At 45.9% G+C, this 25,995-nt stretch overlaps 1 pseudogene; it reads right to left on the reverse strand.

The window, feature by feature from the left end:
- The window catches only part of LOC102571134 (pyroglutamylated RF-amide peptide receptor-like), a 40,562-nt pseudogene extending 16,506 nt beyond the window's left edge, over positions 1-24,056 (reverse strand).
- Between the last annotated feature and the right edge of the window lie 1,939 nt (positions 24,057-25,995).

A 25,995-nucleotide genomic window follows, 5' to 3' on the forward strand; every position in this document is an offset into this window, starting at 1 on the left:
TACAGCCTAGGGGCTTATCCTTGTGTTTGTTTGAACCAGAGGACTGGGATGAGGCTATAAGGTGAGGGTTGGAGGCTTCATTAGTACCTGGAGAAAGGGTCACCCAATCTGGGTAGAGGTCAGTGTCAGGCACAGAGAGAGAGACGTGCCTGAGGGGCGCAGCTACAGGGGTATAGAGAGTCCTAGTGCCAGAGGTGCACAAAGTCTAGTGTCAGAGGGGTATAGCTACAGGGGTGCAGAGAGCCCTAGTGCCAAAGGAACTCTGAAGTGGCAGACAGTAGTATAACACCTATGAGGTGTGGTACACAATAAGGGAAGGTTGGAGTCATGTAGTTCACCCTAAGTAGTAGAGCATAAATGGGCAGCCTCCTACCGTAGAACCAACTTATTAATTCCATCAAAGGCGTGGCAGGTGAGACAGGCGAGCAGACTGCCCTTGACAGGTGGGCGGGTGGGTACTGGGACCGGCCCCAGGACTGCCTCCTGTCACATAAACTAATTTAAATGATCAAATCCTAATGCCGTCTGTCAAAATGCTTCAAAAAGGACACTCTTAACTTGTTTTGTCATTTAGTAACAATTTTTCCTATATCAGACAGTAGATACCTAATCACAACCACAAAAGGAGACTCAAAGAACAGTACAAACAGATAAAGATTGCAGAAAATGAAATGAGATACACTTTGAGAGATTTCAGGCTATTGGGAAAAATACCAAAAATGTGTGGAAATCGTGTATGAGACTTAATTTTTTTTCTAAAGGTTAAGAAGCCTGATCCTTTACAAGCTAGACTAATTTTAAAAACATCTATGTTCAATAAGTATGGGTTATTTTTCTCCAATTAAGGATTTTCTTCATTGTAACAGTTTGAAAAAGCAGCTGCCTGGATGAAAGTCCTTCCCAGCCCATTGTGAGCCATCTTTGCTAAAATTTGGAAGGAACTTTAATCATTCTGCCAAATTTTAAACGAATGCCACTCAATTCCTAAAGAGAAGTTGAATTTGGGGCTGAGATCTCAAAGTGACTGAAGGGTATGGTCCAGCACTTCACCTAATGAGCTGACCAAAATGTACCAGGGTTTTTTTGGTTTGTAGCCTGTGGGCCAGCTGTGACAGGTGACTAGGAGCAGCAGGACACCCTGAAGAAGCAAGACCGGGGAGAACTGCCAATCCAGCCCTCACCCCCCAGCCACTCTGAGGAGTTGTTCTGCAGCAGGGTGAAAGGGATGCAGAAAAAAGTGACCAGCAGGTCGCTGCAAGCCAGGGAGCAGATGAAGATGTTGGTGGCCATCCTCATGGCTTTCCTTCGGATGATGATGTTGCCCAGAAGAGCCAACAAGAAGATGAGGAGGTAGAGGACCAGGAAGATGACCTTGGCGTCGGGAGGCAGCTCGGGGATGTAGACCAGGGGCTTCAGCCCGTAGGCGGCTATGAACTCCTGCCTGCTCATGTTGTGCTCCCGCAGGAGCCTGGTGAGAGCCTCCGGGGCCACGTTTAGCCTCCGGTCCACGCTGCGGGCCCCGGCCGGAACAATCGGCCGCCGGGAGCCCTGTCCGTGGTGCTGAAGCCGGGCTGCGCTCAGCCGCGGGCGCTGTCCAGGGTGCTGCCCGCCGGCGGGGTCCTCTCACTCCCTCGTCCACAGCGCCCCTTCCCTGAAGCTGTTCAGCTCCACGCCGGCTTCATATTGCTCCCCCTCTTCGGTCCTCCCTCCATGCCTGAGCCCTGCCCAAGCCTGCTGCCTCTGCATGCTCAGAGCATGGGAGCAGCCCCCGGGCACAAACCACGGGGTCCGGGACGTTGCTCTCTCTGTCTGTGGCAAGCTACTTTAGCAAGCTCGCTTGTGAGTTTTATAGCAGGGAGTGACGGAGTCTCGAGCCTTCCAGTCTGTGCGGGATGGGTAGGGCGGTGAAGTGAGAGCAGACCCGTCTCTATCCTTCCCAAGCGGCTGCAGATGGACAGGGGAATCTGGCATCAGGAGTGCTGACAGGGAGGACTCGTCTCATCTCCCGTGCATGAATTCCCTGTAAGCCTCCAGGCAGGAGGGAGGATGCAAGATACAGATCCCCTCTCATTTAACCTTGGAGACCTTTGTTTAGCTCCCGGCTGAGACCCAGTCTTAGAAGAAGCTTCCAGCTTAGTCCCAAACTCACCTCCGTTTTCTCTGGGTTCCTTTCAGGAGCACACAGTCATGACAGGACTCTCCGAGCTTCAACTAGTGTCATCCCTAACTGGCTGATTTATTTTGGGGTGTTTTTGGTTTTTGGCTAGTGGTTTATTAACAACTTTCCAAAGAATCTGGGCAGCAATTAGCTATGTCATTGCTTCTTAATAATCCTTCCTATGTAAATCTGTCTTGCAAATTTGCAGTATGGCTGTAGGAGAAAGACCTTTTTATAGGCTTTTTGGTGAGCTGTGCTGTCACTTGTAGGGCAAGAACAGAGAATGCAAAACGTTGTGCCTGAATGCCTGGAGAATCCAGGGCCTGATCCTCCATCCTGTTCTTCCAGATTTACTCTTGTTTAAAGCCAGCGATTTTAAGAGAACAAGAGAACAGTGTGCCAAGCCCCAGGGGTTTATGCTGAAGCAGGAGCTGCAAAAAATAAATAACCTATTTTGTTTTTTTTCCCCATTTTTTTTTTTTAAAGTTCTGATCCTGCATAAGATTTTTTTACTGCCCTTCTCATTTTTAGCCCCCAGGGCACTCCAATCAAGAATTAAGTAACAGGACTAACATAAGGCACATGTGGTTTGATTTCCCTACCAGCTTCTCTCCAGTCTGGTGGATAGAGGGCATGGGGTGTGGGGAATTATGTGTGCAGTGTAATGCAATGGTCTGTTTTGGGAGGGTGTTGAGTGTTATTTTGCATGGGTAGCAGCCATAGCAATACAAGTTAAGCCACTGTACCTCCGCTGAGATTTTTGACTTGCAGTATCTGGCTGTAACAGGTGGAGGTCAGACGTGGTGTAAACTGTTGCCACTCAGTTGAATAGAAATCATTTCTCATAGCTCAGATTGGAATATGATAATGTTGGGTCAGCAAACTAGGGACATAGATATCCTTATGACAATGCTGCTCCTTGCTATAGCTTGTTGAGCAACTCTTAACTTCCCTGGTGATGTGTAACTTTCATGAGACTTTCCCAAGGCTGGTGGTAGTGCTGTTAATTGTACTGTAGCAGTGTCTAGGAATCCCTAAGTCATGAACAAGAACTTTACTGTGCTAGGCACTGTCCAGACATAGAACAAAAACCAAGCTTTTACCCAAAGAGTTGTAATCCACATATAAAAGGCAACAGAATGAGACAGAAGACAAATACAAGAAAGCAATGATCACATAATGGACAGTGATCTGAGTGCACCAGCTGTGTAATCCTTGCGAAAGTGTTTTTGTAGGCATCACAGCAAAAAAGAATTTACAAAGGGACCTGAAGATGGAAACAGGTGTAACCTTTCAAATGTTTACCTATGGACAGGACTGTCATGTGGAGTCATCTGGATTGCCTGCTAACAAAAGGCATTTTGATAAAATCCAATGCAAGAACACAGATTAAGGTGCAAAGCATGCAAGCCATACTTACAAAATGGGAGAACTGTAACCTGGACAACAGTGCCTCTGAAATGGATATGGGGGAAATCAACTCACTAAGAGGTCCCGATGTACTGTTGTAAAAAAATGAGGCTAGTAAAAAACAGAAAAGAGAATAGCAGTAAGAAGATATTACCTCTCTATATGGCATTGGTGAGACTGTCCCTACACCGTGGTGCCCAGTCCAAGTGTTCAGATTTCTCCCAAGTATGAAGAATGGCATGAGAGTTTGGACTTTGCATAGCTGTGTTTCCTTTTTGGTTTTATGTGAATGTCAAGTGCTAGAAGAAGGCAGCAGATTATAAACCCTGCAGAATAAATCCTCTGTTTCTTCAGGACAGGTAGAGCACAGGCAGCAGCTCACACTGCCCTACTAGCATAAAAGGAGTGTTCATCTCCTGGCGCAGGAGAAGAGTTCAGTCTCCATGGCAATTTCAGTCTTCTTACCCAACAGGATTACCAGTGGCCACTCATTCTGGTGGTGGTTTCTATGATAAAACAACTTTTTTTTTAGGAATTTGGGCAAAGATTCAACAAACTAATTTCATGTAGGTCACAGAACAGCCCACTGGTAATTACTTTCCATTGTGTACCTGCCTCTACTAGATTTGAACTGTCAGCCTATTTCTCGTTAATGATCTCCAGAACCATGCAGACGCCATGCTTTTTCCTTTAAATTGACCAACTAGTAAAATGAGAATGACAGTTGTTACTTTTCTGAAGGCACTGTGCAAGTAAGATTTCTCCTCTGTTTCTCTAAACAATAGATCTTCTGGACTGAATCACTTTCTATGCATCAGTGCACTATTTAAATACCATACCAAGGAGAGATTAACATTAGCATACTACCAGTGAAAACCTGAGTCAAAGATCTTTGCTTGATATTTGTCAGACAAAAGCATTGGGAGAATAGTATCTGTGCTTACTGGGCACAGGTACTACACTGAACTTTAATGCACAGTTGCCTATTTTACTGCACATTAATGTGTCATGTAAAAAACCATGTGATTATGCTAATGCGCAGTAAAATAGACTACTGTGCATTAAGTGTCACTTAAACTGTTTGCATTCATTACTGCCCATTAAGGGAGCTTAACATGCATTTGTTTAGTACCTCACATTGGAGGAACTCAATTTAATGTACATTAGAAAAGAACACCTTGATGCACACATAGGCACGCCCATTGAGTAGCAAGACTGGCCTAAGTAAAAGGGAATAGCTAGTATGGCATTAAACAGATCTGGTGGGCAGTGCCTCCACCCTCATTTCAACAAACTCAGGATCTTTCCTTATGCCTTCACAATATTGGAAATCCTCAGTGCCACTTACTACTTTGTAACAACATACAGAGATGGCAACCAAGATCATGGCACCATTGTGCTTGGCACGGTACATACACGCATTAAGAGACAGTCCCTGCCTTTGAGAATTTGCAGTCTATTTAAAAGGATAGCAAGAGAAATAGAGGCTCACAGAGGTAAAGTAACTTGCCTAGGGTCACACAACAGTCAGTGCTAGAGAAATGAATCCTGAGGCCAACTGAGTCCAGCTGCACTCTTTTTGCTATAAGTCCATACTTCTTCCCTGGTGACAGTTTTCTTAGAGATTGATCTCCTCTGGAAACTTGTAATTTGGAAGTCCATGAAGCAATTCTGACTTGCACTGTATAAAGCGCTATAAATCTTGAATCTCCTCAACTGAGAATTCTTTTTCCCCAGCTCTCACTTATCATCCCCTGGGCTTTGTAAGCTGCAGTAACACAGTGTAGCTGTCACAGAGTGCTTCACGGATCAAAATGAGACAGTCATTGATGTGGCTGGGTGAATGATTCACTCATCACTAATGCATTAAGAATACAGGCAGTCCTCGACTTACAACGTTTCGAGTTACGTTTTGCACTTACAGCGTTTATAAATTGACACCGTTTCAACTTTTATGACATCAGTTTCGACTTACAACACTTGATCCGATGTGATGCCATGCCAGCGAACAAGTTCGCTGCGTTGCCCATCTCCCTGGAGAACATCTGTCCAGACTTCCTTGGACACTTTCTTTAAGAAAGCAGCCAAGACTCCTGAGAAGGCTCTAGCCAAGAACCCTTCAAAAAGTCCAACCAAGAGCCTTTCAAAAAGTCCAGCAAACTCACCTCAAAGAAGTCCTTCCAAATCAATATGATTGCTATTTACAATATAAATACATTAATGCAGCTATATAACTCATCTACAATTGATCGAGTACAAAATTCTGGGGTATTTTTGGTGAAAATAGGGTATTGGGCCTTGGTTCAGAAACCAATCCCCAATTTATAACACTTTCTTATGAGAAAATTAGTTCTAAGTTACAACGTTTCAACTTAAGACACAGTTTTCAGGAACCAGTTGTGTCATAAGTCCAAGGACTGCCTGTACAATAGGCACATAGCCTAATTTTTTTTAATGTCTTCCAGGAAAGTTAACCCCAAACACTTCTTAGTCTGAATAACAGTAGACAGTTATTCCAAGAGATGGTGCTGTGACTAAATAAAGCGTTTAGAGATCACTAGCAGTGGACAAGAGCAATTATGAGGCATTGTCAAGAGTGTTGGGCTGAAACTCAATCAAGCCCTACTTCTCTGTGGGCAAGGAGCTCTGTGATTAACTACTGGCACTCGTCCGACAAACAGTCAGAAGCTTTATTGATTACAAAACATCTACTATGCACAAAGCAATTCATCAACTGGGACTGCCAGAATACAAGTAGTCAACTTTACTGGGACTGCTAGAATATAAGCAGATGGTTACCAAAGACTGAGCACATAAACGTGACTCTTCACCGCTTTGCAGTCTGCCTAGAGCTGTTATGCAGGAGTTACTTGGCTGCCCTGGGAAAGCTTCCTGGGTTGCACCGCTCCCATCCAAAGACTTGATCTTTCCTTAGAAATCCATGTGGAGCTCTCCCTCAGAAATCCATACAGCGAACACCGATTTCACTTGCTTAGGCTATTTAACCCCTTAGTAACACTATCATCATTAATGCTAGCTAAGCAGATTAGAATCTATCAGTTAAAACATTTTAAGTTAAACAATAGCATATCCTTACACACTTGGTATACTTTCCTGTTATGTTTCCTGTTATTATCCTGTTTTAACATTTTAATTAGTTCCAACGGTCATCATGGTATAGTTCTAGTATTCTGTACTAAATGTGCAGTCAGCATTTTACTGTGGTTAGGTTCAGGCCACAATCATTACCAATTCTGAATCATCTCGAAAAGGCTTCTGGGAGTTCAGTCAACTTGACATGAGTAAATTTAATTTTCCTTGCAACAAAGAGTAGGAAAGTTGTGCTTTAGGTACAAATGGAAAAAGTATGTAAATCCTGAGCAGACAATATGGCACGAGTGGAGGGCATAGTGCTGAGAGCTGTGCATTCCAGTTAAGGTTGGTGAATTTTAAAGTACTGTACAGTGGTAGATTTGTAGCACCAGATTTGTCTGACTTCAGTTTTTAGTCACTGGTTCCCATTTGCCCTTTCTCCACTAAATCAGAGAATCTCTGGTACCTGATATTTTCTCACTGAGCATGTATATCTGACGTAATCGAGTTGCACCTCAGTCCTCTTGAGCAAATTAAGCTAAACATCTCTTATAAAAAACACTCTCCAGCCCTGGAATAATTTCTGTGGCTCTCTTCTGTACTCTCCTTTTTTCAACATCCTTTAAAAAATTTGCACGCCTGAACTGTGTACCATACTGTTGGATCAGTCTCACCAATGCCATATAGAGAGGTAACATCATCTTTCTTGCTGATGTTCTCTTTCCTGTTTTTTACATCCCAAAATCATACTAGCCTCATTTTCCACAACGGTGCATCAGGACCTCTTAGTAGGCCTGTGCAAAGCAACTAGTATTCATTTCAGATTTGGATTCAGCTGATTTTTGGGGACAGTGATTCAATTTGGTGATTCGAGTCATTGTCCTGAATAGATTTGGCCAAATCTGATTCAGAGATTCAGCTGCTGCCGAATCTCTGAATCACCCAGGGCCATCCCCTGCCCGCCCCAGCTCCTGGCACTTTGAAAAAAAAAAAAAGCCCTAACTCAGCAGGTGCTGCTGGGTGGGAGGCAATCCCTGCTGCCCCCCACTGCCTCACACCACATGGGGGGGCTCTGCATGAGCCCCCCGACACCCCCCCGCTGTCTCAGCCCCCCCCCCAATGGCTGCCCCGCCCACTGCAGCTCCAGCCCTTTAAGAAAAAAAAACAAACCCAAAACGAAAACCCTGACTTACCAGTTCCTGCCTGGTGGGGGGCAATCCCTGCTATCCCCTGCTGCCCTGAGCCATGTCAGGGGTTCTTCCACTTTTTTTTCCAATCAACAATTTTTATATTTTCTTCATTTTAATACTTTATTAAAATGGTAAATAGTTTTCAGCTTTGTATTGCACTCTATAGAACTCCATAATGTGCAACTGATGCTGATTCCCCCACCAACAGCTAGTTTCTTACATCTGGGTGTTAGCCCATTATAATACATTTGATGTAGTACTTTATTGATGATGCCAAATTTAAATGTGGACATTGGCCAGTACTGAGCCAAATGCCTTACAAAATCCTATGGATACTGCATCTCTGCAGTTATCGTTATCAGCCCACTTTGTAACCCCCAGAGAATGAAATCAAATTTGCTTAACAAAACCCATTTTCCATAAAACTACACTGACTTCCATCAATTCCTAGGAGTTGGAGAATAAGGACTAGAAAGATATTTGAAGTCTTCAAGTCTGTGTAATAAACCAAAGATTTTCCAGGGTAGGAGCAGGTAGTTTTGCTACTTGTTATAATTTGGTAAGATCAAGGACCAGTAGAAAAATGTTGGACTCTTACATGATATGCTCCGAATAATCCTCCCAGATGGCCCATACTCAGAAGAATGTGCTGGTGCTGTTATGGTTTTCATGCTTTCCAAATACATTATTCAACTTCACTGCTCCACAAAATACAACTTGGACAGCCAGCTCCCAGGTCTGCCAAGGCCGATTATATACACTCAAATCCAGAATTGGGAAAAGAATGAAGGCTAAAAGATGCTTTGTTGGGTGGCTTGTTTATCCAAGGAATGTTATAATTTAATCATGTTTGAAGTTTTCCTTACAGTCTAGCTAAATCTTTGAGGATCGGATCAAGTGAAGCATTCTCATATATCTTGCACGAGCAAAAGCCTAGTACAGTGAGTAGGCATTTTTCTGTTAATTTATGGATCATTTTCCTTTCTGTTAAATGGGTTGCTGGTTTGGGGCTGTAAGTGAATTTTGATACTCGTGATTTGCAAGCCCTACTGACTTATGGTCTTCTGCTTATCCCTAGAGCAAAGATGTTTTCCTCTCAAAATGAGCTCTGCCATTTCCCTATTAACAGACCCTGCTATTGATCCCACAGAAACCATTCCCAGGGGCCTTCTCCTTATCCCACCTTGTGGCATGGTCACCAAGGGCCTATTTCTTCTTATGCTCACACCAGTCTGATATTGCACCTGATTGTCATTTATACCAAAGCAAATCAGAAGTCACTCCCCTGGAGTCAGCCAGCTTACCAAATGGAAAAATGTATGAGAGGAGTTTCAGGGCTTATCTAAGCAGATAAGCTTATCTAAGTAGATAATAGTTTCAGTTTCATAGTTTGTAGGGTTGGAAGGGACCTTGACAGATCATCAAGTCCGACCCCCTGCCATGGCAGGAAACAGCACTGGGGAGGAGGAACGACCCCAGCAAGGTGTTCATCTAGCCTCCTCTGAAAGACCTCCAGGGTAGGAGTCAGCACCACTTCTCTTGGAAATTGGTTCCAGATCCTAGCCGTCCTGACAGTGAAGTAGCGCCTCCTGATATCTAGTCTGAATCTACTCTCTGCCAGCTTGTGACCATTATTTCTAGTCACTCCTGGTAGTACTCTGGGGAACAGGGGCTCCCCCAGTGCCTGCTGCTCCCCCCTGACTAGTTTGTAACAGGCCACTAGATCCCCTCTCAGCCTTCTCTTGTGGAGCCTGAACAGGTTCAGGTCCCGTAGCCTCTCCTCGTAGAGCCTGTCCTGCTGCCCCCTGATCATGCGAGTGGCCCTCCTCTGAATCCTCTGGGCTGTCCACATCCCTCCTGAAGTGCGGTGCCCAGAACTGGATGCAGTACTCCAACTGCGGCCTGACCAGTGCCGCATAGAGGGGGAAGATCACCTCCTTGGACCAGCTCATGATGCATCTGTGGATGCATGACAAGGTACGGTTGGCCTTCCTGACCACATCCCCACGCTGTCAGCCCATGTTCATTTTGGCATCAATAATGACTCCAAGATCCTTTTCTGCCTCTGCACTGAGGAGAAAGGAGTTCCCCAGCCTGTAGGTCTGCTGCTGGTTCTTCTTCCCCAGGTGCATCACCTTGCACTTATCAGTGTTGAAACCCATCCTATTCTCATTTGTTTACAAGCCCAAAGACAAACTAGCCTGACTTGGACTTTGAAACTGAAAAAGCATGCCCTAAGATAAGAGTCTTGAAGCAAAGCTGCAGGGGATTGTGTTAAAGATCCAAAAATTGCCAACCCCACACCTGCAAATGTGAGCAAAAGTCACTAGGACACACATTTGAATTAAAATACTTTGGGTGAAGAAAACGTTACTTTCTGTTTCTTGAGGAAATCCCTCTCTTGGTTGCAGCAAGCCCCTTTTACAAGAGATTTCATTTTGTCAGAAAACCAGTCTTCCACTGGAAACCAGTTTTAATGAAGAGTTTTGAGCAGCCATACAGAAGTCCCACTTTGGCTGCCCTGCTGGTCACAACCTGTCCCAGTTGGAAGCAGGAAATGTTCATGCTCTCCCACTGACCTTGAAATCAGCATCATTTTGTTTGCTTGCTAAATCCCATTGGCCTTGATCCAAAAGAATCCTCCACTTGGAGAAAATGTGTCCCAGTTTCAGCATCAATTCTGATTCTTGCATGGCTGTAACAGATTCCACCAGCTTGAAAGCAACTTATATCACTCTAAATGGCAAATAAGTTTTGCAATGTCCCTAATGAGAAGCTTGTCCCCAAAGCTCTCTGCTGAGCTTTCTAGTCTAGTTTAACAGAACCTGAGATTGTTTACTTGCTAATTTTCTCAGTCTGGATGCTTCACAGGTGTATCATCAAAAGGAGCCTGGGAGACTGGATTTAACAAACTTTGGGTTACAGCCTTCCACCTTACATCTCTATGGTAGCATTTGAGGTATTTGAAAAGCTTTGTTTCTTCCTTTTCTTTCCATCTCCTTCAGATACATTTTATTTTTCTTCATCTGTTTCATGATCAGCAGTACATTTAAACAGCATCATAACTAGTGATGTATATACCTTTTGGTTTTATCCCTGATAAAATACAATCATTTATATTTCAAGTTAAATCCTATTTCCCACTTTTTTTTGTACTGGAAATAATATGAAAGGGTGTAAAAACTGAACCATCCTTATGAATTATTTTAATAGATTTCATAGACATTAGGACTGGAAGGGACCTTGGAAGGTCATTGAGTCCAGCCCCCTGCCCCAGAGGCAGGAAGTCAGCTGCGGTCATAGGATCCCAGCAAGATAAACATCCAAATTTCTCTTGAAGGCTTTCAAAGTAGGTGCTTGAACCACCTCCGATGGCAGGCTACTCCAGCCCTTGGGGGCTTGGACAGTATGGAAGTTCTTCCTTGTGTCCAGCCTGAAATGGTCTTGGAGGAGTTTATAACTGTTTGACCTTGTCATCCCTTGGGGCGCTCTGGCAAACAAATGTTCCCCCAGATCCTGATGTATACCCCTTATAAACTTATAGGTGGCCACCAGATCACCCCTGAGCCTGCGCTTTTCCAGGCTGAAGAGTCTCATAGTGCTCAGCCTCTCATTATAAGGCCCGTTTTCCTGACCTCTGATCATGCGCGTGGCTCTTCTTTGCGCTCTCTTGAGCTTCTAAACATCCTTTTTGAATTGTGGAGCCCAAAATTGGATGCAGTACTCCAGCTGCCGCCTCACCAAGGCTGAGTACAAGGGGAGAATGACGTCCTGGGATTTGCTTGAGAAGCATCTATGGATGCAAGCCAGCGTTTTGCTTGCTTTACTAGCTGCAGCATCGCATTGCAGGCTCGTGTTCATCTTGTGGTCAATCATGACCCCCAAGTCCCTTTCGTCTGTAGTGCTAGCCAGTGTAGCACTGCCGAGCCTATAAGCATGCTGCAGGTTTTTCCTCCCAAGGTGGAGAACCTTGCAATTTCCGGTGTTAAACACCGTCAGGTTCTCATCTGCCCATTTCCTGAGCCTGTCAAGGTGAGCCTGGATCGCCCTCCTGTCCTCAGGTGAGGATGCTTTACCCCAGAGTTTGGTATCATCAGCAAACTTGACCAGTCTGCTTCTGATACCAATGTCTCCATTGTTAATGAAGATGTTGAACAAAATAGGTCCAAGGACAGAGCCATGAGGGACCCCACTGGTTACAGTGTACCATGATGATTGACTTCCATCAAACACCACTCTCTGGGTCTGACCACGGAGCCGATTCCCCAGCCAGTGGATCGTGGTGGACCCGAGGCTGTAGTTAGCCAGTTTTGCCAAGAGGTGATCATGGGATACCAGATCAAAGGCTTTTCTAAAGTCAAGATATATGACATCAATCTCTTCCCCCTTGTCCAGGTGATAGGTCACCTGGTCGTACAAAGAAATAAGATTAGTCAAGCTAGACCTACCTGCAACAAACCATTGCTGGGTATCCCTCAGGATCTTGCCATCGGCCAGTCCGTTAAGAATGGCCTCTTTTATAATCTTTTCTAAGACCTTCCCCGGGATAGAGGTCAGGCTGATTGACCTGTAGTTTGCCAGATCCACTTTCCTCCCTTTCTTGAAGATAGGCACCATATTGGACTTCTTCCAGTCTTCAGGCACTTCACCAGAGTGCCATGAGTTCTCGAAGATCCGTGCCATCGGCTGAGCTATGATGCTAGCCAACTCCTTGAGTACCCTGGGGTGTAAACTGTCAGGGCCAGCTGACTTGAAGGTATCCAGCCTCTCAAGGTGTTCCTTCACGAGGTCACCATTGATGGAGGGCAAGGAATCTCCCTCACCCTGTCTTGTAACGGGCAGGGGTGTCCCATGGAACTGGTGAAAGACCAATGCAAAGTACCCATTTAGTAGGGTGGCTTTTTCCTGCGCGTCGGTCATCAGTTGTCCCATCTGGTTTAGCAGGGGTCCAATGTTGCCCTTGCTTTTCCTCCGGCTCCCCACGTATCTAAAAAAGGACTTTTTATTATCTTTGATACTAGTGGCCAGTTGGAGTTCCATCGCAACCTTGGCTTTCCTAGTTTGCTGCCTGCAGGTCTGGCCCAGTGCACAATATTCCTCCTTGGAGGTGGATCCTGTCCTCCATCCTTTGTAGGTTTTTCTTTTTAGACGCAGGAGGTCCGCTAGTTCCTTGCTGAGCCAAGGGGGCTGCTGTGCCCTTTTGCTGCCTTTCCTCCTTAGCTTGTGCATCTAGGATCACTCCCTTGAGAAGCAACCAATCATCCTGAATTCCTCTCTCCTTGGGGTTGTGGTCCCTTAGGGTACCTTTGACAAGCCTCCTGAGCTTGTCAAAGTCAGCTTTCCTGAAGACGAGGACTTCTTTATTGCTGTCTGACTTGCCAGCTTTTCGGCGGATGGTTAAGGTGATCAGCTCGTGGTCGCTATCACCCAGCTTCCCGTTGATCATTAGGTCACTGATTAGGTCGTTCCCGGTTGCCAGTACCAGGTCGAGTGAATGGAGATCAAGTTCTGAATCTCTGAGACTACCAACAGTTTTCTTATTACTTACTTATACTCACGAAAACACAAATGTATTACTTAGAAGTGAAAGAGCTCAAGAGAAATGAAAGTGGAAGTGAGAGCCTTTCACCCGTCAACTGATGATTCAATAGCACTTGAACACAGTTGCTGTCTGACAGCTGCTCTGTCATCTACACAAAGTGATTGATTGGCTGTCAATCTAGGCTTTTCTGGACAGCTGTTCTTGTCATAGAAATCATCATAAAGTAAGATCTTTTTGGTCATTTCTTTTATTGGACCAACTGCACCGTTGGAAGAGATGTTAGGCAAGCTTAAGAGCACAAAGTGTTTTTCCTCTGGCCTGGGAGAGAAGGAGAAACAGTCTCAGCCCTATTTCAAATAAAAGTTTAACTCCAGCATTACGGGTACCTCTTGTGGCACTTCCAGCAAATGACCAAGGACAGAAACTAGCTCGAGGCCTATTGGCAGGTCAGGCCCCAGGGAAGTTTGTGCTGCCCAGAACCTTGCTGTAGCTGTTGAGAATTTACAAAGCAAATTACAAACAATTTGTTTGTCCTCCTTGCTTAGTCTTGATGTGTATCCGGCCATTTATTGTTCTACTGACTGTTTACTGGCTATGTTCTGATCTTCCTCAGTGGTGCAAAAACTCTATTAGCTTTGGAGAGAGTTATACCTGAGTTAAAGGAACTGCATAAGGATGTAAGAATTGCATTTATGTTATTAATGAAGATCTTGGCCATGAAGCATATTTCAGACACTTAATTAAATTGCAAATTGTTTCCTCCCTGGTTTTGCTATTTTGGTAGTTATTTTTTATCCTCCTCATGACAGCTTGTCTTTACACAGCACGCAGAGCTGAATCTGTTTTGCTTTGCTGGGCAGACTGACTGCTGAATCCTTTATCACTTTGTGCAGTCCTGGAGAGTATAATAATGTTGCATTGCTTTTCTAAAGATATAATCTGCTTTGTTGAAGGGTATCTTATTCAGCTGGAGAAACCAAGTAAAACAGTAATGGCTATGATGGCTTCCAGGTACTAAGAACTTCTATACTGCTGTCTTTTTTCCCTTTTAAGTTTTTTGATTACCCCATAGAGGCTTGGCAAGAAGTCACTAATTCTTGAAATTCTGCAAGCACAGACAAAGTTCATGACAGATATTTCTTGTAGAGTCAACTTTATTCTCTGATCTGAACTTTCAGCTCTCAATTAGTGTCACGTAAGAAACAGGGGCCAGATCCCTCACTGATACAAAGCAATGTAGCTTTTCTCAGTTAATTGGCCTTATAGCTTCATAGATGTTTGGGTTGGAAGGGACCTTAGCAGATCATCAAGCCCGACCCTCTGCCCTCAGCAGGAAAGAGTGCTGGGGTCAGATGACCCCAGCCAGGTGGATGTCTAGCCTCCTCTTAAAGACCCCCAAGGTAGTGGACAGCACCACCTCCCTTGGAAGCCCGTTCCAGATTCTGGCAACCCTCACCGTGAAGGTCTTCCTGATGTCTAACTTAAATCTGCTCTTTGTCAGTTTGTGGCCATTGTTTCTAGTTACTCCCAGGGGTGCCCTGGTAAACAGAGCATCTCCTATTCTTTGCTGCACCACCCCCCCCCCCCCCGATGAATTTATAGGCAGCCACAAGATCACCTCTCAGACTTCTTTTATGGAGGCTGAAGAGATCCAGGGCCCTCAATCTCTCCTTCTAGGGCTTTGCCTGCAGGCCCTAACCATATGAGTGGCCCTCTTCTGAACCCTCTTGCGGTAGTCCACATCCCTCTTGAAGTGTGGCGACCAGAACTGGATGCAGTACTCCAACTGCGGCCTGACCAATGTCACATAGAGGGGAAGTATCACCTCCCTGGACCTGACTGGTCCACTGGAATACCTTGGCAGGGGAACGCAAAATGGAACCACAAGAAGTACTCATGGTTACTTCTTAGGGTTTGAGCTTAACTCAAGTGAAATCAGTAAGAAGTTTTGCACTGATTTCAGTAGAAATTTATCAGGCACTTAGTGAATTAACCCTTGTTATCATCCCTGATCATTCAAAGAGGAGCATTTCCCCTCTGTGGACTGCTGTTGACAGGAATCATCCATCCTAGTCCAGCTAGTTATGACCTTTGTGATGTCATGTTAAGCATGGACTTAGCTTTACAGATGAGATGTCCCTCTGAAGTCAAGAGTGGCCCTCACTTGTTCAGCTTGCTTACCTCATAGCTTCCATGAAGTGGGACATCAGTAAAAGCATTTCCTTACTTAAAGCTGAGCACATGTTGAAGTATTTTGCTGTACCTGAGCTTTACAAAAGTTGGTAAATGTTTCTTGTTTCCCAAGTGTCAGTTATGTAACTGATTTATTGGCCATCTAAAAAAACTTGGGGGGTGGGGAGTGCCAGTCTCAGGGATGAGGCAAATAATAAAATAACACCATGTTGACTGACAGCTATCTGGGGAGATACAGCAGGGAGTTGGGATGAAAAATGAAAAATGCTTAAAGCAACACTGTAGGAATGCTTGAGACATCTTAAATTTTGTTCAGAGAAAAGGGAAGGAAAGCCAGCCTGTCTTCACTAAATCACAGTCCCATATAAGGGCTAGATTTGGCTGAGTTCTGAACATGGTGCTCGGTATAAGGATCAGCTGTGTATTCATGGAAGATCAGGTTTTACCAATCTAATATATCTGTGAATTTTATTTAATTGCTTATTACTACTCAAACACTTTGCATTCCCTTCCCAAACCTCATTCTTAAATGAGGACCCACACAAATTCCCCAATGATGGAATAACTGTATTAACAAAGGCAGGAAGAGAGACTCTACTATCATCAGAGGTGAGTAAAATACTCCTATCTTCCTCCCATCTGTTTTGGCTGCATTTTGCTTTGAGTTTTTTTGGATTCTCTCGAATGCAGATGAAAATTCAAGGCTTGCAGACAGGACTGAGGACAACTAGCAGGAACCCTTGAAAAGCAAAAATATACTGAGCTTTGCATGGTGTTAGCTCTACCAGTGACCCTTTCTGAGCTGAAATCTCTTATAAACTGCCATTTCCACACTTTTTCCTTCTTTTCAACAGCCATGGGAACATCATGAAAATCCAGGTGGGTGTATCCTAAATGCTAATTTACTCCCTTTTTTCAGTCAACTCCAATTGCCCTTGGACATGCCAAAAACAGGCCTCAAATAACCAAATCAATGATCAAAATCCTGTTGCACATTTCAACTCCAAATGATGACCAATCCAGGAACTGCCTTCCCTGGAACAGTGAAAGCCTTCAGCCAAGAGGAAGTCAGTGGGAGTACAATAAAACGAACATATCTCAGCCTGCTGGTAAGCTGTTATCCTTATAATTCTCTGAAAAAATTATACAGGCTGACAAGTTGCATTAAAATGCTATGGAATGCGTATGAGAAGACTTGAACATAATAATTGTTTGCAAGTCTTCTTGAGCTCTCATTTGCAAGAAAAAGTTGTGATAGATTCACTGCAAAATCCCAGCACAGGAAAATCTGGTGTTTTGAAGTCTTTGATTTGAATTTTATAATGAGAGAGTTTTATATTAGCCCCTTATTGGCACAGCTGAAGAATCTGAATTAACGATGCCTTGGATATGAGCTGCTTCGTTAACACTCTTTCTGCAGTCTTGTGCCTCTTGCCTGGGAAGTGCTGTCAACTCAGAAAGGCAGCATTTTATGCACTCCCTTTGCTTTGGCCAGACAATGGATAATCAAGCCCTTAAACTCTATCTTGATACTTACACTTCCCTATTTTTCAGACTGTCTAAATCCTTCTGTTGAATAGTTAGCCGGATCCACTTTCCTCCCTTTCTTGAAGATAGGCACCACATTGGCCTTCTTCCAGTCTTCGGGCACTACACCAGAGCGCCAAGAGTTTTCAAAGATCCGTGCTAGAGGCTGGGCTATGATGCTCGCCAACTCCTTGAGTACCCTGGGGTGAAGATTGTCAGGGCCGGCTGACTTGAAGGTATCCAGCTTCTCAAGATGTTCCTTCAGAAAGTCAGCATTAATGGAGGGCAGGGGATCACCCTCACCCGGACTTCCTGGTCCTGTAGTGGGCATGGGCGTCCCGTGGGGCTGATGAAAGACTGACGCAAAGTACCTATTTAATAGGTTGGCTTTTTCCTGGGCGTCAGTTGCCCCATCTGGTTCAGCAGGGGTCCAACGTTGCCCCTGCTTTTCCTCTGGCTCCCCACGTATCTGAAAAAGGACTTTTTATTGTCCTTGATGCTCAAAGCTAGCTGGAGTTCAGTTGCAGCCTTGGCTTTCCTGGTCTGCTCCCTACAGGACTGGACCAGTGCAGAATAATTCTCCTTGGAGGTGACTCCCATCCTCCATCCTTTGTAGGCCTTTCTTTTTAGCCTCAGGAGGTCTGCCAGGTCCCTGGAGAGCCAGGGGGGCTGCTGTGCCCTCTTGCTGCCTTTCCTCCGAGATGGAAAAAACTTAGTTTGTGCATTGAGGATCACTCCCTTGAGGAGCAACCACTCTTCTTGAACTCCCCTCTCCCTGTGGTCACGGTCCCTTAGGGCCTCACTGACCAGCCTCCTGAGCTTGTCAAATTCGGCTTTCCTGAAGTCAAGGACCTATAGGCCCATCAGCCTGACTTCTATCCCGGGGAAGATCTTAGAAAAGTTTATTAAAGAGGCCATCCTTAATGGATTGGCCAATGCCAACATCTTAAGGGATAGCCAGCACGGGTTTGTTGCGGGTAGGTCTTGCTTGACCAATCTCATTTCCTTCTACGACCAGGTGACCTATCACCTGGACAAGGGAGAAGAGATTGATGTCATATATCTTGACTTCAAAAAAGCCTTCGATCTGGTTTCCCATGATCGCCTCTTGGAGAAACTGGCCAATTGTTGCCTTGGGTCCTCCACGATCCACTGGCTGGAAAATTGGCTCCGGGGTCAGACCCAGAGGGTAGTAATTGATGGAAGTCACTCATCGTGGTGTCCTGTGACCAGTGGGGTCCCCCAAGGCTCCGTCCTTGGACCCATACTGTTCAACATCTTCATTAATGATGTGGACACTGGAGTCAGAAGCGGGCTGGCCAAGTTTGCCGATGACACCAAACTTTGGGGCAAAGCATCCACACCAGAAGACAGGCGGGTGATCCAGGCTGACCTGGACAGGCTCAGCAAGTGGGCAGACGAGAATCTGATGGTGTACAATGCCGATAAATGCAAGGTTCTCCACCTTGGGAAGAAAAACCCGCAGCATCCTTATAGGCTCGGCAGTGCTATGTTGGCTAGCACTATGGAAGAAAGAGACTTGGGGTCATCATTGACCACAAGATGAACATGAGCCTGCAATGCGATGCGGCGGCTAGTAAAGCGACCAAAACACTGGCTTACATCCATAGATGCTTCTCAAGCAAATCCCAGGACGTCATTCTCCCCCTGTACTCGGCCTCAGTGAGGCCGCAGCTGGAGTACTGCGTCCAGTTTTGGGCTCCACAATTCAAAAAGGATGTGGAGAAGCTTGAGAGAGTCCAGAGAAGAGCCACGTGCATGATCAGAGGTCAGGGAAGCAGACCCTACAATGACAGGCTGAGAGCCCTGGGGCTCTTTAGCCTGGAAAAGCGCAGGCTCAGGGGTGATCTGATGGCCACCTACAAGTTTATCAGGGGTGACCACCAGTATCTGGGGGAACGTTTGTTCACCAGAGCCCCCCCAAGGGATGACGAGGTCGAATGGTCACAAACTACTACAAGATCGTTTCAGGCTGAACATAAGGAAGAAATTCTTTAGTGTCCGAGCCCCCAAGGTCTGGAACAGCCTGCTACCGGAGGTGGTTCAAGCGCCTTTGTTGAACACCTTCAAGATGAAACTGGATGCTTATCTTGCTGGGATCCTATGACCCCAGCTGACTTCCTGCCCTTTGGGCAGGGGGCTGGACTTGATGATCTTCCGAGGTCCCTTCCAGCCCTAATGTCTATGAAATCTATGAATTTAAATTAAAGCAGCACAGAATTTGATACTTGAGTAAAATTTGGCCTCATTTAAATTGCAACTCATTTGCTTCTGTGGGTTTGGAAATTCAAAGAGGTATGGATCAGGTTCAGGAAACCATGCAGACTTTGGGGCATTTCCTGAAATTGAATCCAAGTACTGATCCCTTATAGATTTACCATCAATGGTAAAAAATTCCAAGGGGCAGACCCTCAGCATATCTTTTATTGCAGTGTGTAGCGCCACCTCAATTCTCTTTCCATCAGGAGATCTGTCCTCTATGATTCAGCACGGAAGCCAATTCAGAAAAAGAGGAATAAGCCAAGATATCAGCCTACACCCAAAGTAACTGCAGCCAGTGATGATGGATGGTCCCCCCCCTCCCCCAAATTTGATTCCCAAATTCAGAGGTTCTGAGAAAATGGCATCCTGGGATAAAATACTTAAATCCATTTAGTTCAGACTTTCTATAAGAAACTCCTTTCTGCTTCTATGGGGCTCCTGTTTGTCATAACAGTACTAATTGCAGGAAACCTGCAAACCTTTCTCCTCTCCACTAGGGTAAATTCCAAGCAATTCCTTTGACTTTATGGGTACTAGTCCAGCTTATTGCAGTGTAGCAGAAAATAGGCTTGTAGATGCAAATGGAGTAGCTGAATTCACACCTGTGCTAAATCAGAGGTGAATGGGACCAAGGACAGTGAAGAATTCAAAAAACAAATTCTAGCCTGGTATCTCATCAGAATTCAGAGACATAAAACGAAGCCTCTGAGCTGGAACATGTACCAAGCTTGTTGCAGAGCATAAAGATTGCTCTTGTTGGCTTGGTGTCTTTAGCATTCAGCATTTTCATTACCTTGTCTGAGAGGAGCAAATGTTTTAAGGGAAACAGAAAGCTATGTTGGCCTGAGATGCTTCCCATGCTGTAATAATAACTTTTGAGAGGTGTTACACCTGAAAATAAGCTTAGGAGGAACTTCTTTGCATAGAGAGAGGTCATTTAATAAACAAGAGGAATCGGCTAAGGAGTCAGAGGAGAACTGGGGATGAAAATATGTGTATTGTACAGTTTAGGCAAGAGGTAGATTAGTGTGGAATAGCTGTTCAGATGCACATGCAGGAAATGAGTTTGCTCTGTTGCTGTTAAACTTTTACAGTGGGGGCTGCGCTGAAATCCAGAGTGATCTGTGGATGCTGCCATTGCAATTCCTGACTCACACCAGTGTGAAACAGATGAGCCCCACTGCTTCCAACTTAAATCAAGCTTGCATAAGTGGAAGGAGAAGGAGGCTGGGGGTAATAAGGAGTCTTGTATATCTATTCTGAATATCTGGGTCAGCCACATTGAAGCCCCATTCTGCTGTCTAGACACATGATTAAAGAGTCCCTGCCCCAAAGAGCTTACAGTCTAAACATGACAAAGGCATGTGTTTTGTCCAGGGTCACTCAGCAAATAAGTGGCAGGGAGGGGAACAGAACCTAGGTCTCCTCCCTAGTGCCTGATCTAGTGGCTCAGATTGTGCAAGGGACAGAAATTCAGCTCAGGAGACAAACCATCAAAATTAGGCAGAAAATGTGTTTCAGGGTTTGCTTAAATTGACTCAGTTTTGGTAGGTCCTTCTTTATGTCTGAGCAGTTCACCCACTCTATCGTACTGACACCAAGGCCTTTGCTGCTTACTGTGTGGCTGCGACAGCCTCCGTGGTGCTGGCCGAGTTCTGGAATCCCACATGTAGCACCTTGAACCCACAGTCATCACCTAGTCACGCAATGGGTCTCTCAACCTGGATATCTCTGTGACAAACCCTGGCAAACTCTTTTCATTTTCCTGCATTGCAGTGCTGCCTTGTGCTTTTCCACTCTTCTTTCCCCCACACCAAATACAGAAATTCCCTTTCAAAGAAAGGACCTCATCCTGGGACATGTGGAGCACCTCCCCTAACTTCAGTAGAGGCTGGCAAGGCATGGTGCCTCTCGCACAGCTAGCAGGACTGAGCCCCACAAAGAGGGGGCATCAGTTGGCATGGGTATGCATCCAGCCATGTTATTAGATTTCAGTTGCCTGCTACACTCACTGTGATGTGCATGTAGTAATTGTTCTCCCCAGTCTCCCTGCCTGGAATGATTCACTATGGTGTGCTTGCATCTTCCCAGCCCACATCATCCACAGGGTCAAACAGCAGGCCCAACTCTCTGAAGAAGCTCTTCTTCTGAAAAAGACACCACTGACGTCAGTGAGGTTAATGTCAGCCTAGTTTGGATGATAGTAAGGAATCCATCGTGACTAGTTTTATAAAAGGAACAAGTACAAAGAGCAAGCAGTACCCCCTTTAGAGAGCATGCTAACTCTGGCTCAAGGAATATCCTTGAGCCCAAACTCCTGATAAGACAGACCCAATTTTACTTTGGCTGAGACCCTGAGGCAAGGCCTACGCTTTGTGGGTAGAATTCTAGTCTAGTTTTTGATGCAACACAAGTAGTAAACCAGCAGGTCTTATGGCCCTGTATTGAAAAGCACTGATAGGCCCGCAGCCTAAAATGTAGCCTGAAGTCACAAGAGCAGTGAAAAACAAGTAAATCAGCTGACTAGCATGATAACCACCCTAATCCACAATGGTTTTATATATATATATATATATATATATATATATTACTGTACAAATAAATATAAGTCAGAAGCCGTAACGGCAACCAATATTGAGGTAGCCAAAGTAATGCTACAGCAACTAATTTGACCATAAATGCTAATGACTGAGTGGTTAATAGATGCAATCCTTGGTCATATAGCTAAGGCCAACGAGAGTAGGAACAGGAAGGTGATTTTGTCTCTGCCTTGGCGATACGAATGCTGGAAAGCTGCACGCAGTTCCGGACTTTAGATTTCAAAAGGGATGTTGAAAATTTGGAGAACTACAAAAACGATCTGAGAAGAGGCCCATGGTGTGAGACTTGAAAAGCCCTGTTTGCCTTGCGAATAAATTGAAAGGTGACTGGATTATCAAGTCAAGTCAGTCCCAAGACTACTACAACCATTGGGGCACCTTAGATGCTGCAACAACCCTAGGTTAGTTGAGTTGCTTTCAATGAGCCAAATCGATGACTGCTATGACCATCAGGCACTGCAGATACTGCAACAACACTATGCTAGTTGAGCTACTTTGGATCAGTGGCAAGTCTTCAGTCAGTGACCTGGCGGTGCTCATCTCCTCTCCAGGCACGCATGGCGGCTGGCTCGTGGGGAGCTCATCTCCCTTTGACAGGGCTTGTTTTTAGTCTTGCTGGGTGCCCACACACCCAGGCTGTCCAGGGGGCACATGTTTAGTTGCCCACAACCCCACCATGGACCAGGCCACGCAGGTTTGCATGGCACCACAGCAGGCGCAGTCTGGCACAGGGCTGGACTGCAGCGCAACGCGCCTCTCCTCAGGGGCGAGAGTGGTGGCACGTTCCTTACTCTCCCACGCGACAAGGACGCATGCGCAGTAACCCCTGGCACGCTGGATCCGCGCTAAATGCGCATACGCACTAGGGCGAGGCGGAGCAGAGCCCGATGCGCAACCGCCCTAGTGGCCGGGGATGTGGAGGCACATGTGCGGTGGCAGCTGGTCCTGGAGCCTATTGCGCATGCGTAGTGCAGAGCCGGCAGGAGGTTGACGGTACCACCCCTAACTCAAAGTCACGCATGTCCGGCAACCGATTGGGCGGGGAAGTGCGCATGTCCTGCAGTACGGCGGGGCGCAACCGGCTGCACATGCGCAGTGCCAGCAGCAAAGGGCGTATGCCTCATCCCCTTTCCCCACCTCCGCCTCGTTCCATACCTCGCATGCGCAGTACAGCGCCAGTTTGGCGGAGAAGGCACGCAGTGAAACGACTGCGCATGCGGAGTGACCGCCAGGCCAGGGCCCAGTTGTGCGCGTCTCCGAGCCCGACACCAACCCCTTCCAAGCCGCGCGTGCACAGCACCGCGCAGGGTTGCCTGGGCACTGCGCATGTCCCTATGTACCGACTGGCGGGGGGAGGTGGAAACGGGCGCGCATGCGCACACCCTTGTAGGCTGGACCTCAAGGCATCCCGCAAGGCAAAGGCAAGTTTCTCACGTTTTTCTGCTTTAAAGGAGAAGCCACTTTTAATTTGTTGACCCATTTATATCTATATTTGTATGCAGCCCAGCCCAGCTGCTGGCTTCTTTACTTGTCATTCCATCCAGGAAGAGCACACACCAACTTCTGAAACTTCCTTAGTCCCACGAAGGGTTTTTGAACCTGAAAGCTTGCTAAATAACTATTCTCCAACTATTTGGGTTGGTCTAATAAAAGAGATCAGATTCACCCAAGGAACCTTGTCTGCCTTTTTCTGTACTGTGTATTTGTTAATTGTTGCTATCACACAAGCACGTAAAGGGCCCCCACTGAGGTCGGTGCCTCGCTGCTTGGGGCACACACGTAATGAGGTCCCTCCCCTACCTTCAGTCTGCACATAGCAGACGTACAGAGGGTGGAAGGGAGAAAGCAGAAATAGGAATAGGTCTACACAGCAGGTCGGTGGCTGAGTCAGGACTAGAATCGAGGTCTCCAGGCTAGGGCCTAGCCTACTGAAGCTGATTGCCTCCATTTGACTCCTTTTAGTGACTTCCGTGATTTACGTGAGAAGCTTCAGTTTTCCAAGCATGATTGAGAACCTGGCCATGTAACTTCATGGGACAAAATATGGATTCAGAAGCCATGTCTAGCTTTGGAAGTAGTAGATAGTATTTATATGAGCGCACAGCACAGCAGAATTCCTTGCATCCCACAATAGCCAGAGGTACCGAGTTTGCAGGGACAGAGGTTCCTACACGCTAGAGGCCTGATACCCTCGTGCACCATGGCCCCATCACTCTGAACAGGGCATTTGAAAGAGAATGGGAAGAGACCCTGTGGATAGTCTATGTGGGGAGGGTCATGTAGCACTTCTTGAGAGATGGGAAGGAGGAGATGAACATGTGAGTACAGCAACTGTACAATGACAGTACAGCTCCTGACAGAAAGTGCTAACGTAACTACAAGCATGACATAAGGGTCAGAGCCTCACCTAGTGCAGGTCAATTCACACCAATATTTGTGAGGAGAGAGAGCCAAATGTGTTTGATGAAAAGTATATTTTTTAATAGATGGAGTCTGGAGGGTAGGAAAGACTAAATCTGGTTGTGATTTCAGGATGAATTCAGCAAATGGGTCTGACCAAATAAAAAAAAGGGGAATGTTTTGCAGGGATATAAGCCTGTCATAAATAAATAAAGGTATAGCGTACAGCTGAGGCCTGGTCTGAATATTGATCTTGTGTCACTATAACCATGCCAGGCATGGAAACAGAGGTGATTATTTTCTATGGTAAATAAACCAGCACAGCCCTTAGCATAGACACACCTGTGCCAGGTGTACAGGCCTGATCAGGAATGGCTAGAGAAACTTCTATGGTATGCATTATGTAGGTAGGAGGTCAGAGGAGGTGACTGTTATTAGTCTCTTCTGATTGTGCAATCTATGATTCACAGAGCAGCAGATGTCCTGGACTACCAGGAGATGGCACTCTTTCCTCACCAACCTCACTCTGTTATTTAACAGCTTCTGCAAACTCACTGGAGTTGGGGTTGGACAGGGTCCCACCATGGACTCCACTATCATGTTCCCCTTTCAGGCATCTGTTACATGGAGACAGACAGGCATTAACACAATTCTTTGCTGCTTGTCTTTTGCTCCCAGAGAAGACTTTGTTCATTATTGCCTCGTGCCTTTGAAAGCTCTCTGGTTTCCTCTCAAACTTTGCACATGGAAACAAGGTTCTGCATGGATTCTGCCTTTGATACTGAAACAGAGGTGACAACCCAGATATTTGACTTCGAGGTGCTCTAGCAAAATTCACACCTGACCCCGCTGCGTGATCATGCAGTGTGAGCTTGCAGCAATCAACAATCTGCCTGTTGCAGGGCAGGATGGTCTTTGTGCAGGGATCACATCTGCAGAGACATCGCTCCCTGGTGCACCAACCTTTCAGAGCTCTTGTTCAATGTAGGCAGCTCGCACAAGAGAGGCAGATCCTCTGCCAGCTGTTAAGAGCTGCCTGTTCTGCAGCAAGGATTGGTACTGGTAGACCCACTGCTGTATGGTACCAGCAGCCATTTCCCCCCCATGCAGAGAGAAGACAAGAGGCACCAAAAGGCAAGAGAAGTGTTTATGGATAGCCCTAGTGAGGGATGACTCTCCATTCTCTTCCCCAGCCCAGTGCTCCCATATTGCTCTGGTAGGCATTGACTTTGTAATCCAGCATGTGACTTATGTTCCCATTGGGAAACCACCAGCCTGGGGAGAACTGGAGACAAAGTGCTATTCAGACCAGGGAGCGGGTGGGAGGGAGAAATCTGTCTAGGTCCTTCTCCATCCATCTTGCCTTGAACCTGCCTAGTGTGGGGAGGAGGTGGAGGTTGGCCCGATGATCTTGTGAGGTCCCTTCCAGCCCTTACAATCTATGAAACTGGCCCATTCCACCCCCATTCCAGCAGCTCCAAGGCAATGAAGCACTTCACAGCTGCAAGCATCTCCATGAGATCATCATGGGCAAAGCATGTTCTGGAGTGCTGTGCTGCAGTAGAGCTATGGGACTCTTATTAGCTGTGGGGAGGGGAA

This window comes from Alligator mississippiensis, chromosome 7 (assembly GCF_030867095.1).
Source record: "Alligator mississippiensis isolate rAllMis1 chromosome 7, rAllMis1, whole genome shotgun sequence".
Taxonomy (NCBI): Eukaryota; Metazoa; Chordata; order Crocodylia; family Alligatoridae; genus Alligator; species Alligator mississippiensis.